The 12,157-nt window shown below is 35.8% G+C and overlaps 1 long non-coding RNA gene across 3 annotated transcripts; it reads right to left on the reverse strand.

Moving 5' to 3' along the window:
• Positions 1-6,143: 6,143 nt before the first annotated feature.
• Positions 6,144-11,877, reverse strand: LOC138136560 (uncharacterized). Of its 3 annotated transcripts, XR_011161335.1 has the most exons (3): positions 11,291-11,877; positions 6,579-6,968; positions 6,144-6,383 (listed from the first exon to the last, which is right to left on the reverse strand). It is a non-coding gene; the product is annotated as an uncharacterized lncRNA (long non-coding RNA). The 3 variants fall into 3 exon arrangements; XR_011161334.1 differs by having other exon boundaries at positions 6,144-6,968; positions 11,296-11,877; XR_011161333.1 differs by having other exon boundaries at positions 6,144-6,968.
• Between the last annotated feature and the right edge of the window lie 280 nt (positions 11,878-12,157).

Below are 12,157 nucleotides of genomic sequence, written 5' to 3' on the forward strand. Positions count from 1 at the left end.
AATAATGTATTGAATAAATTTATTTACACTTTACATATTCGTACTTTCAACTCTAACTGAGAATATCTACTAACTAATGAAAGGTAAACTAGACTAGAACAATTATTTTATAATAAATGTTCTGTGTGCCTTCCGTTGGCATTTAAGCACATTTGAGTACGCTGGTACCAATTTTAATAAACAGAATTCAGCATTTCTGGGTTTTTACGAATCTGGTTCGCGGCGTCTGTTACGCGTTTCTGGAGTTGGCCTCCTGTATTTATTTCAACTTCGTATACCAAATCTTTCGTGTGGTCCCAAAAATTAAAATCCAGAGGGGTTAAATGGAGGATCGGGGACGCCATCGTATTGGAATCAGTCAGAACCAACCTCACATAAATGCGGATGTAGCTCCACAAAAGTACAACGGGACGGAAGGACTCCTTCAGGAAAACGCTCGCCGTATGGTCGCCTTGCCGGTCTTGAATTACCACGTGTTTCGCCATAGAGTAAATGCAAATCGGCGTATTCTTGTTTTGTGAATTTCATAACCTTTTGAAGGATTCGAAAATTTAAAATTAAACTTGACAAATGTCATAGGTGTTGCAGGTACCGTTGCTAAAGAAATTGCAGCCAAGTAACCAGAATTACCTTTTTAAAACCGATTAACTCATTAGCGTACAGCAAATTTTGACCAAATTTTCAATTATCTCGAAAACGAAAAGACTTTTATTAGAAACTTTTTTTGTGTATGAGTTCTACTCATCGTCACCTATTACTGGATTTCTTTTGGCAGGTTATATCGGGACCACTCTGTATAATTATCAATATTTTTTTACTATTACTGGAAGTAAGTCTGGACTGGAAAAGGAGGGAAGTTGTATTGAGTCGAGGATACGGCCACATTCAGCAATCTATTGTTCGTGCCGAAGTATTTGCTGGTAAAATGAAGTCCACACACAGTGTAGCTGTTATACCTACACTTTAAAAGGCTACAAAGTTGATAACTGCTTGTTACCCGTGTTTTTAATCCATTCCATAAAATGCCCAGGATATTTAATTGGATTTGAAAATCTATGGCGAGTTCCACATGGTTTAAATACCTTTGCACTCTGCAAATTCTCGTAACAGTAGATTCATTATTTATGACTTAAAATGTCAAAATATATATATTTTTTAAATTTTGGCATAAGTTTCCGCGATTTTAATTTTTATCAAAGCCAGTCGATTAATACAGTACCGACACGATTTGACGTTTACATAAAAGGCAACCGTAACGATTTTTTCGCCACAAGAGGCGCTGATATCGCTATTTTGACTTGGCTTTGGCATGGATTTATTAGTAATAAATTAATTACTAATTACTACTAATAAATTACTAATTATTACTAATAAATGCATGGGCTTTGGTGAACAAATGTTCACCAAAGCCAGTCAAAATAGCGATATCAGTGCCTCTTGTAGCGAAAATATCGTTACGGTTGCCTTTTATGTAAACGTCAAATCGTGTCGGTACTTTATTAATCGACTGGCTTTGATTTTTATTATGGCCCCTACAACTACGTTATGGTACCGACATCTGGCTGGCCCAGAATATGGTTGGTAACGCTGAAGTCACTATATGTCATCAATAAAGCCGGCTATGATTTACATTTCATTACTTGTGCTGTCACTTCATACTGTCATTGCGTTGTAAAATAATTATTGTAAAATGTAAAACCACTCATTGTAAATAAAAATGCCCAGTTGTTTCATTACTAGTTGTAAAAATACAAATGAGAAGGGATTTACCTTATACAGAATCCCGAAAATTCCTGAGCGTCGTGGCAAGTGGTTAGAAGTGTTAGAACTAATAAGACCACATAAGAAACTTACAGAAACAAATAACAACTATTAAGGCAAGTACTTGTTATGGTAGTGTCTCTATGAATAAAAAGAATTGCTTTATTTACATACACCATAGTTGTAGGGGCCATAATATATATTTTTTTTTTAATGCACATATATGCAACCAACTATACACTGCTGGTTACTTTTAAATGTCATGTTTGGGCCACGATGTCGGTACCATAACGTAGTTGTAGGGGCCATAATTTTTATAAAACGGCAGCGTCCCCTGACGGCTTGTGGTGGGTGCGTTTCCAAAAAAAACGATAAAATGCATAGGAGTTTGCGTTCTATAGGTTTACTGTGTTGTCTATGCAATTCCCCGTACAGTATGTCCATCTAGCGACTTTAATGTCACCCACATACGAGTATCAGTATATGCAACCAAAAATACGTATAAATAATGACATTTTATAAAATAAATTGTCAATTTGAAAAACTAAATATAGTATAATTCAGAATAAGTGGCATCGCGGTAGGCGTTGATTCTCTAAAGTGAGCTTTATGTTATGTCAAAAAATTTAGTAAACATGTGAAACCGTCATTACTTTATTCTGAGGTTATGCGTTACATAATTTTAACATGGTTTTCACCCACAGCAGAGATAACCCCCAGACAAATAATACACTTTTCATAAATGAAACAAGGAAATTCCAAATACTTATAACAAGAAAATAAACACAAAACGATTCCAATGATAATATCTAGGCCAAATTAAAAGCGAAGGTTACCAACAGCATCGAAACTAGGGTATTATTAGCAAGGGTCTTGCTGCCAACGTAAATTTGAATTTCCAAAGCCTACCGCGATGCCACTTATTCTGAATTATAATATACAGGCTTTGCCATTTCTATTGAAACACCACCTGTTGATTGACAGTTTGGCAACGCTGCAAATATGTTTAGTAATTTTTTTACTATCCCACCTCCACCCGGCGGCACGGCAATTTTGCCGGAGTACATACACTATTACGGATAATACTATCAAGTAATAGTGCAGTGCTTATCAACATAATTACCGGCGTCCCGCCTCCACATTTTGACTTTTTTGTGTTTTATGTTCTGTGTCAATGTTAAGGAATTTCCTCACGATGTGACATGAGGATAATAATATACCTTTTTGAATTTCAACCACCAATGTGTTCTCTAAGTCCAAAATTTTTAAATTTTTAAAAAGAGATTGCGGTACTACGAGTATTCCTGTTACTGAAATTATAAATGGTAAAATCGAAATTTTTTCTAAACACCAAAGATTTCTCATAGCAACGGAGAGTTCTAAATATTTATTAATTTTTGTATTATATGTCTGTGTTATATTGTGTGAATTTGGAACAGCTATATGTAAAAGATATGCTTGCTTTTGTTGTTTATTTAAAATAATAATGTCTGGTCTGTTATGCTGAAAAATTTGTTACACAGTCGAGGACTGGTTTACAAATCTATGAGGGGCATGATGACCAACTCAATAGACCGGGACCAATGGCTTAACGTGACTTCCGAATCACGAGACAGAATATAGCCTTTTTTTTTTAATTTTTTAATTTCGCCCTGGGTCGGAATTGAACCCGCGACCCTCGCGTCCCTGAGCCGAAACGGACTCCCTTAGGCTATATTCTGCCTATATTCTACTATTATTGCCAATCTTGATTTTTGTTGAATGTCATGTCATATTTGACTCAACGCGTCTTTCATTAAATTATAACCCAATAATTATCAAGAATTTATTGTTTTTTCGCAAAAATAGAGCAAAATAGAAAAAAAATGAGTCCTTGTGGGTGTTGACATGATGAGAACTCTTATTAAATTATATGAGAAACTACATTTAAGTCAGCCTATGTGGTCAGTCAGAAAAATTTGTGTTCAAATTTCAGAAATCTTTTCCGTAAGTTAAAAAAGGTGTTTTTCTTTCATTCTAAAAAGCGTCAGCGTCTTCAGCTTAGAACGTATTTACATTTGCTAATAATGCTAACATTTAGGTATAACATCAAAATTAAATCCCGCACTTTTTATCACACGCCACTTGGCACATGCGACTTGAGGGGACACCTTAAATTATTGTTCTAAATTGGAATTAATTGTAACTTTGATTTTCATCTCTTCAGCTAACTTTAAGTGCAGTTTTATTTGTTATTAATTATTATAACTCATTTAACTTTAACAGCAGAAAAGTGAGGTTACGTGTAAGTTTCGTTCATCCTCTGTGGTTTCACTATAAGAAACATTCAATAAAAAAAAGCATTTCAGCAAGTGTAGTTTATTAATAGCTATTTATGTAATAAGTACATAATATAGGTCTTTGTGGACGAGCCCTATAGTTTATGGCAGAGCGAGCTTGCGAGCGAGGCTAATAAATAGGGCAAGTTCACAAAGCCTAATTATGTACGAATTACATACAAAGCTTTATGTTCGATTGTGAAGTTAAGTTTCTTTTAGATACAAAATTAATAGATTCTAAAAATTACGATAATTTCGAAGTGTTTTGTTTTTGTTTCTGTGGTTACGAAATTATTTATTACTATTTATTTGAAAGCGAACAGTGTTTGTGTTTGAAATACGAACTGAAATCGTCTTTATTTCTAGTTGTAATAATGAGCAAAGTAAGTGAAATTGCGGCAAAAGCTAAAGAATCTTGACTGGAAAGTTTTCTATTAATTCTATTCATTCCTGATTTAAATAAAATCAGGAAAATTTTGACGTTTATTTTGAAGTAATACCCAAAATTGACAAGCGGCCGTTTTACTATCTTTATGGACTAGTCCATAAGCAGATAGTTTGTGGACACTAAACGATATCATAAATCATGAATTATAATACAATCGAACATAAAATACTTAATACATATAAGTACATTGAAATAAACCAAAATAATTATTTTTTTACTTAAACTTTTCCCCAATTCATTCAATTATGAGTTTTGAGTTCCTCAAACTCCTAATTTTTTTTTAATCCTTACAATCTTATCCCACATTGCCTATATACCTCCATAATACCAATTTCTTTTTCAAGATAGGTATCTGATATTACTGTCGACAGAATTATCCAATCACACCTGAGAGGCGAAATCCTTCAAGATTCCAAAACTGGCGCCAATCCTTTGATTTTGTAATTTCCTTGTTCATTGATTAAAATTCTTTGAGTTTCCCTTGGGTTTTACCTTCCACCTTCCAGCAGGAACACTAACCACGACACATAACCACGCTAAAAACCACTCACTCACATTTGTAGTGGTAGGACTCGCAGCCGTAAAATTTTTAGATTTCTATTGACATTTATATTAAATTACTAGCTGACCCGACAGACGTTGTCTTGTCCAAATTTCAATACCTAAATTTGTTTGTGATTGTTTTGTGAATTTGTGAAAAGCTATTGGAAATGTGAAAACAAAGTAAAAATGAGGAATTTTACATGGGAGATGAATTCTATCGGCAGTATTCTACACTGCTGAAATGCTGGAAATGTGTGATGTGATTGATGTGCCTGGAATGTGATGCGGTTTTGTTCCAGAATTTAAGTCACAATTTAATTAAGTCAGAATTTCATCTCCAAAGGAACGATTTATTTTCTTCCATTAAGTTTAAAATCACAATGAATCTCAAGCAGTTTTATTGGGTGATTGAAACACTGGTCTACAGTGAAAAAATATTATGAATAATTTTAACTAATTTTTGCTTGTCTACCTATGCTGAATACGAGTTGATAAGTAAAAGTCGTTTATTAGTTTAAGTTTTCACGATACCTGATATCAATGATATCTTCCAAATTTAACGATCCTAACTTCCTTGAGCTTGATAATACTGATATTTACTAGTTAGTTGGCATCAAATTTTGAAAATATTGTGTTTTAATGCTGTGTTCTGTATTACTAAGTGGGTAAAAACCCAGGCACACAGTCTAGTTTACCTTTCATTAGTTAGTAGATATTCTGAGTTAGAGTTGAAAGTACGAATATGTAAAGTGTAAATAAATTTATTCAATACATTATTTAACCACAATTAAGGCCGGTATTTATAGTCCAAACTTAAGTTAGACTCAATCTTGAGACAGACTTGAGTTCCGATTTGTGTTTTATAAACAATACTTGAGCATTGATGAGCACTCAATTTTGACTCAAGCCCAAGTTAGGGGTTAGGCAGACTCAAGTCTCGCTTACATGAGTTTAGCGAACCAAAATTGTCTTTGTGTGCAACCGTACGCGAAATGAGCACTTCGCGTGCCTAGAGCAGGCCGCGAAATTGAATTTCGCAGCCGTTGCTTTGACGACGGCCGTAAAAGTAAAAGTCATTTCAATATTTATTTATTATCACAATTACAACATATCTATCTCTATATTTGCGGTGTGATCTTACAAAATCTGGATTGGGTACAGTTAAAGTTTGATTTATGCCAGTTTTTGTGTCAGGAACGGCCGCTATTAGTACAGAATTTTCATCCGGTTTGAAGTTCCCGCCAATTTCAAATGGAGTGGTCGCCTGATGATTCGATGATTGACGTATTGACGAGTCGGTAAAAAAGATCGATCTAGAACAGACACGTATGAATTAGGTTAATTTTCCACCGGTCAAAAAGGGAAATATCTAGTAACTAGTAAGTAGTAACATATCCTGAATCATGAATGGCATCAACAGACATTTTGGTTTATTTGTCTCTTCGCACGGCATCTGATATTTCCACGATTAAAATAACCTAAAACTTATAACAGAATTTAACGTTTACCTGTCACAATAAATAAATTCCAGTAAATAGGTAAGCCAATGCAACATTATCCGACAGGGTTTTCACATTCTTCTTGTTACATCAGTCTCAAAGTCACTGTAACATTTTTTATATTGCTGTTTCGATTTTTCAGGTTTCAAATGCGACACTGCACAATTTATAATCTTTTTTTAACTCTGGATGAGTACACGGAACAAGAGCTGCATATTTGCGGTATAATCTTACAAATTCTGGATTGGTGACAGTAAAAGTTCGTTTTATGTCAGTTTTTGTGTCAGGAACGGCCACTATTAATACAGAATGTTCATCCTTGATGTCATCGATAGACATTTTGGTTAGTTCGTCATCGTCTCTTCGCATGGCTACTAATATTCCCATGATTAAAATGACCTAAAAAAAGGGCAGATTATACAGCAAATTGATCTGGTCTCGTGTCAATATATAAATATATATATATTAAGCCCTTTATTCCCGGCTGGGACATAGGGAAGAAACAAATTTTCTCCATTCGTTTCTGTCTCTCGCAATATACCCCATCTCTGCCACAGATTTATTGGTCTCCCTCAGCGTGGATCTCTTCCAAGTTTCTTTTGGTCGTCCGATCTTCCTTCTCCCTATTGGGTTCCAGTAGAGTGCTCTTTTACATATCTCTTTGTCGTCTTTTCTTAACGTGTGCCCCATCCATCCCAATTTCCTTTTCCTAATTTCGTGTGCTATTTCTACTTGTCCGGTCTTCATCCATAATTCTTCATTGGTTATAGTGCGGGGCCACCAAATTTTCAATACAGTTCTTAAGCATCTGTTTATGAATACTTGGAGTTTATGTCTTATGCCTTCTGTCACTGTCCAGGACTCACATCCATATAATAGAACAGGTTTCACCATTGACGAGAAAATTTTGAGCTTTGTTTCTGTAGTAGTACTGCTGGATCGCCAAATTTTGCTTAGTCTTACAAATACACTACGTGCTTTTGAAACACGTGAAGTTACATCCTTCAGGACTCCTTCCTCCCCTGATATTATACTTCCAAGATATGTGAAATCCTCCACCTCTTCTATGATTTCAGAGCCTACTTCTATACTTGTTGCTGCCTTTGTGTTCAAGCGCATGATCTTCGTCTTGATTTTATTAATTTTTAGACCCGCTTTTTCAGACGTTCTACTTAGGTGATCAATTTTTTCTTGTAGTTGTTTCCCATTCTGGGAGAGTAGGCATATGTCGTCGGCAAAATCGAGATCTTCTAGGTTCTCCTCAAAGGTCCACATTAATCCCCTTTTCTTATCTTGGACTGTTGTTTTTAGGACTTCGTCAATAACCACTAAAAACAAAAGTGGCGAAAGGATGCAGCCCTGGCGGACCCCTGTACTGGTCTCGAACTCTTCGGATAGTGTACCCTCATGCAATATCCTACATTTGTAGCCATTATATCCCTCTTTAATAAGATTGACAAACTTCTGGGGAAGGCCTTTATTCGTAAGTGCTGCCCACATACATTTTCGGTCTATGGAATCGAAGGCCCTTTCATAGTCTACAAAGAGAAGGTATAGGGGAGATTGATACTCCATCGATTGTTCTACTATTATCCTCAACGAAACAATCATATCTCTACATGCTTTTCCCGACCTGAAACCACTCTGTTCTTTCCGTAATTCTTTATCTAATAATTTTACTATTCTATTTAATATTATCTTGTTGAAGGTCTTGCTAACAATGCTGAGTAGTGTTATACCTCTCCAACTGCTGCAGAGTTTTAAATCACCTTTCTTTGGTAGTTTTACAACCACTCCGGTCTTCCATTCGTCAGGGAATACTTCCTCTATCCATACTCTTCTAAACAGTGGTAACAACATTTTTGCAGTGGTGTCTGTGTCGACTTTAAGCATTTCACTTCTGATTTGGTCAATCCCTGGTGCCTTTCCATTCTTACAGCTTTGTATTGCTTCCTTTAATTCCTCAATAGTTGGTGGTTCTGTATTTATTTGCAGCTCTGGTTGTTTCGCTGTTGTTAGAGCGTCTCTATTAGTTCTCGCCATGTTCAAAGTTTCTTTAAAATATTCTGTCCACCTTTGTAATTGTTCTTCGGTTGTAGTTAAAACTTTACCATTTTTATCCTTAATTAATTTTTGTGATCTTTTGGTTCCACTTATTCTTCGGACATTATTAAATAGTGTTCTTGTGTCTCCCCTCTCAGCTGCCTTTTGTGCTTCTTGTGCTATGCTCTCCATGTGTGCTCTCTTGTCTCTTTTTATCTTCTTTTTAATATCAGCTGCCACTTTTGAATATTCTTTTTGTATCTGGTCGTAGTTCTCTCTCGTTTTTGCTGATAGTCCTCTTTTCTTTAATTCTCTTCTCTCTTTAATTTTATTCCAAGTGTCTTGGCTCATCCATTCTCTTTTCTTGCTTGATTTATACCCGAGTACTTGCTTGCTAGTTTCCAAGAATGCGTCCTTGCAATGCTGCCAAACATCTTGTATTCCTTTGTTGTCATAGTCTATGGATGCCTCTTTCTCCCTCAACATGTCTATAAATCTCTCTTTGAACTTCTCTTTGTTTAATTTTTGTATATCAAAAATCTTCGTCACTCTAGGTTTATATTTCTTCTTCATGACTTGTAGCTCAGCTCTAATTTTTGCAACTACTAAGTAGTGATCTGTTTCAATATCAGCACCCCTTTTATTACGTGTATCAAGTAGGTTATTACACCAAGCTTCACTTATGCATATGTGATCAATTTGGTTTTGGACTTTCTTATCGGGAGATACCCAAGTTATTTTATGACAGTTTTTATGTTTAAATAGTGTTCCTCCAATCTTGAGCTGATGCAGTCCACAGAGCTCCACCATCATTTCACCATTCTCATTTTTTTCTCCTATACCATTTTTGCCCATTATATCTTCTAGTCCATTGTTGTCTGTACCAACTTTAGCATTGAAGTCACCCATCAGCAGGACGATATCTTCTTTAGGAATAGATCCCATTGTGCGATTCAGTGTGCTATAAAAGACCTCTTTATCTTCAATATCGGCAACATTTGTAGGGGCATAACACTGTACAACTGTAAAATTGTTATTTTTCATATTTATCCTCGCTGTGATAATTCTATCATTAACTGGTTCCCAAGATATCAGTGAGTCTCGAACTTTGTTATTCAGAATTATTGCAACTCCATTCATATGTTCCCCAGTTGTCTCGTCTTGGCCTGAATATATTATCTTGTATCTGTCCACTGAAATTTCACCCACACCTTTCCATCTTGCCTCGCTTATTCCCATTATTTCCACCCCATAGTTTTCCATCTCATGTAGAGCTTGCCTGAGTTTTCCAGCCTGGTACAGGGTTCTTACGTTCCACGTTGCTACTAGAATTACCTTATGCTTCCTGTGTTTTAGCTTTGTTTCGGTTTCATTGATTTGCTGGTTTAAGGTGAGGAGGTAATCACTCTTCTGCACCCGAGAGTCTTCCTGACCTGTATCTATTAAGTTTTCTTCCGTATGTGTGTCTTCAGTTTTTCTTGTTACTTTTCCTTTTCTATACCTTTTACGTAGCCGGGTCGTTATCATATCGAATCCATCTGGGAGTTCTCTTAGTTTTTTGAAACGAGTTTGTGGTTCTTTTTGTCCCATTCCATAATCTGTCCATTTATTTCAGCCTTTTGGTATCTCACTTTGGCTGCAGCGCCCTTTTTCCGTTCTTCTCGGGCTATATCCCTGATTTTCTTTTGTATTGCCATCTCCTCTCTAGTCAGCTCCGATTCAATGTACATGTCTTTTCCTTTCAGTACTTACCTTTTTTGTTTTTAGTATTTGGATTTTACTTTCCCAGTCTGTGAGTTCTACTACATATTTTTTGACCCCAATTCTGTAGGCCTTGTTCACGCCAGCTTTTACATTTAGTTCTTCATTTAGTATGCGAGCAACAGCCTCTTTTAATTGCTTACTTTCTTTCGTGTTTATTTCTATTCCAGTGACTATTATGTTATTGCGGATCCTAGTCTTCTCCATCATTTCAATTTTATCTTCGGTTTCTGCTAATTTTTTATTCATTTCATTTTTTTCTCTGGTCCATTCTCTTTCCACTTTACAAATCTTCCCATTTAAATCTTCTACCTTTTTCCTATTTTGTCTCGCTTCCGTTTTCAAAATATTTATATCATCTTTTATTTCCTGGATGTCCTCTTTAATCTCCCTTTTGAATTTGGTCATCTCCTCCTTAAAGTCTTGACTCAGTTGTTGAATCATCGTTTTGATTTCTTCCATCTTCGTGTTCTGTTGTTGTCTGTTTATCTCTGTTTTAGTCGGCGTACGATCTATTACTTTACTCCTTTGGAATACTCGTTCTTCGTTTGTTGGCGAGTCGTGTTCCGGCTTGTCTCTTTTATTTCCTTTCTTCTTCCTTTCTTGTTCCGTAACGTCCATGTGTGATAATACAGTATTTTGGGTTGTCTATCTACGTGGCGCGAGATAGCAGCACAGCGAATCGACTTCTCGGACTTTGCACTATCAGCTAACCTTAATAATATTTCGACAAATGTTGATTTATATCTGTCACTCTATATAGGCACCAAAATTTCTGTATTTTATACCTAACTTCCTTCCTGGATTGTCTCCAGTCTTTTTTTTGGATTGATATTCACTTATTTTCTGTTTAATCGTGCAATTTCGATATTCACTTCTTATCATAACACAGGCCAGGGCCGGACTCGTGTCAATACCTTACACTTTTTCACCTGATAACCAACTGACTTTTTTTCAAAAAAGGTACCAATTTCAGAAACTTCGTAACACCAATGCCATCCCGTATGTTCAGCGTGAGCTTCAACATTGAATATGTACTCCATAAAGTTGAACTTTTCACAGTTTTTGATTTTTCCATTAAATAAGCCAAAACAACATTCTCCGACACCGTTTTCACATTATTTTTATTACACCGCTCTTTAAAGTCATTGTAACACTTATCGTACTGCCGTTTGGACTTTTCTGGTATTAAATTGGACACTGCACAATCTGGGGAAGTAGACGGAACAAAAACGTTGTAATTTTTTTGCGACATTTTTCCAATTTTTCTCAAAATGAATTGTTTTATTTATGTCGTTTCCATAGCGACATGGCGACATGTAGGCCGACTTTATTTTTATTGACAGTGAAGGAAATTTTACTTGTTCATTTTATAATTACAAATTTTCGGGTTGCACACAAAATGTTGTGTACACCTCGGCTACGAAATCCTTTGACGACCTCGAGATTGTCTTGTCTCGGCCGCAAAGCGGCCTTGACGACAATTTTTCTCTCGGTTCGTCAAAGTAGGATTTCACAGCCTTGCTATACAAATAACTATTGTAGTGTCTGACAGCTGCTGTTTTTCGTTTCGTTTCAATTATATGGGTAGGTCCTAATGTTCAGATTTGAATTTTAGATGTAAGCATTAAATACTTATTTATCGCAGGATGGAAGATTGTTATGACTTTATTTACGAAGAAGAAGTTCCAAATACATATACGTCAATAACGTATTTTGTATACAGGCTATTTCACGAGTGATAATGAGCCTAACGGAATAAAAAATGCACCCCACAATATATT

The sequence above is a fragment of the Tenebrio molitor genome, chromosome 8, assembly GCF_963966145.1.
Source record: "Tenebrio molitor chromosome 8, icTenMoli1.1, whole genome shotgun sequence".
In the NCBI taxonomy this organism is placed as follows: Eukaryota; Metazoa; Arthropoda; class Insecta; order Coleoptera; family Tenebrionidae; genus Tenebrio; species Tenebrio molitor.